Genomic DNA, 2,447 nt, shown 5'->3' on the forward strand with positions numbered 1-2,447 from the left:
AAAGGAAAAGGTCTTTAAAAAAAAATCACTACTGGCTGGGAGCGGTGGCTCACATCTGTAATCCCAGCACTTTGGGAGGCCAAGGTGGGTGGATCACCTGAGGTCAGGAGTTTGAGATAAGCCAACATGGCGAAACCCTGTTTCTACTAAAAATATAAATATTAGCTGGGTGTGGTGGTATGTGCCTGTAATCCCAGCTACTCAGGGAGCTGAGGCAGAATTGCTTGAACCCAGGAGATAGGTGGCAATGAGCTGAGATCATGCCACTGCACTCCAGTCTGGGTGAAAGAAGGAGACTCCATCTCAAAAAATGGAATAAAAAAAAAAGAAAAAAAAAAAGAAAAAATCATTACTATCTTAGGGCTTTTAATTGTCTGATAGGACTTGGCACTTGAATTCTTGTTCATGAACAGAATTTTGTTGTTGCAATTATGATGCATTTTGTAGGGCACTGGGCACCATACACATCTAGAAATGAACTTGCAATAAATTAAACTTTTCTTGTTAAATCTGTTAGACACCATGGTTTTAATTTCACCATCTACTAATGATACATCTCAATCTTACTATTCTAAAATGTTCAACGTAATAACAGGAATAGATAGAAGGTTTGAGATTTATTATTTTTTTATTAAGCTTATGAATCCTTTTGTTTTGAAGCCAAAAATATCCTGGCCTATCCATAATTGATTATACTCTAAAAGGAAAGAACACAGATTAGTTATTTCTGACGGTACAGACCATCAAATTAAACTTGATCTATGCTACTGGAAGTCCTTCTAGATTTGGAAAGTAAATCATCTTCCTATATGCTAAGAGAATACTGAAAGACAAAGAGAGAAATATGAAGATTCTTGGTTCTATTTATTCACTTTCCACATTATGTCTAATGAAACTTCATCACAATAGGGCTCTCACTTATCATTCTCTTAGATTGAAAAAATGGAGGCTCTTGAAAAATGTAATACCCTTCTAATATTTTTTAGACTTTCATTTGAACATAAAACAGGACAAATGCCCCAGAATTCCATTAATGTTTCTTGCAAATCAGATAATCAAATTGCCTGGATTTCTATTACTAGAAGTCAAGACAAGAAACTCCGCTGTCAAGAGACATTTTCAGAGGTTTCTTTTTTTAACTTCTCGGCTAAATTCCACCCCTACTCCCTTTTTTCTAGAACTATAAAGTATCATGTTTATCTCCTGGATAATTAGTTACTTAGATTATCTTTTTTAAATCATAGTACAGCAGGAGTTAAAACAAATAGCCTAAACATTATCTTGAATCATTTAAAAATCCTTTTGATAAATCAAACTAACTGGAGGCAGGCATAGCATCAACGGCTTGACCTCTGAAGGTATATTCTATTCTTTCCTTTAAAAAATATTAACTGTTAAGAGGTAGAAAATCTCTAGGAGTCAAACTTGGTAAAACTGTCCCTTTAAAACAAATGTAAATTGTGATTTTTACAGGTTCACTATCTAGTTTGTCATTGTCATTTAACTTTCATTACAGAGTTAGAAGGAATATTTATAGCCCACTGAGGTTAGAGAGGAGAGCCAGTCCGAGTTTGCGGGCTGTCAATTCCCAAATGTTCTAGAACAAGTACCTAGTATAGCTGAGGAATTTCCAGTGATTTTTCCCTGCAAGAGAAGGGTTTTTGCAATACTTACACAGGTTCCTGCTGAGACATGTGGATGTCTGGGTGGGGGTTCACCTGCTATTTAAGTAACATACTGTGCACCTGTATCTTATACTCTAAGGGCCCATGAATCACGTCCTTGATATATTCTGAAAGAATAAGTGAAAGTACCAAAAAGAATTTTGAAATTCACTCTTAGAATCTAAAAGATGCCTGTAACCATGAGCAAATGCCTTTTTGAGCTGGAGGCTGACATGCCAATTAGTGCAGTGTCATCGGAATCTAAATCTCCTATTTTAACACAATGCCCTAAAAATACTGACATTTTGGTTTGACAGCTACAAGAAAGTTAGCTAAAGGATATTTTCATTACTGTATTTCCCAGAGTTTAATTCAGAAGGGCCTCCTAGACCAATTTTCCTCCTTGAGAACAGAAAAAAAGGTACATATAAGACTTAAAGAGAAGTTGTGAAATTAAAGGTGGTTTCCTTTCCCTTTAGATATGTAAGAATAAGAGAAATCAATAACCTCGAGGACAGCAGCCCACATAGAGGAGGAGATCAAGCCTTAACACAGACATTCTGGGCCTTTCAGACATCCAGAAAGTGTGTACACAATGGGCAGCAGGCACTTCAAACAATATTGTAAAAGGGTCACAAGAAAATAAGTTAGTTTGAAAAGAACAAAATCTTGGCCGGGCGCGGTGGCTCAAGCCTGTAATCCCAGCACTTTGGGAGGCCGAGGCGGGTGGATCACGAGGTCAAGAGATCGAGACCATCCTGGTCAACATGGTGAAACCCCGTC

This window comes from Cebus imitator, unplaced genomic scaffold (assembly GCF_001604975.1).
Source record: "Cebus imitator isolate Cc_AM_T3 unplaced genomic scaffold, Cebus_imitator-1.0 Scaffold99, whole genome shotgun sequence".
NCBI lineage: Eukaryota > Metazoa > Chordata > Mammalia > Primates > Cebidae > Cebus > Cebus imitator.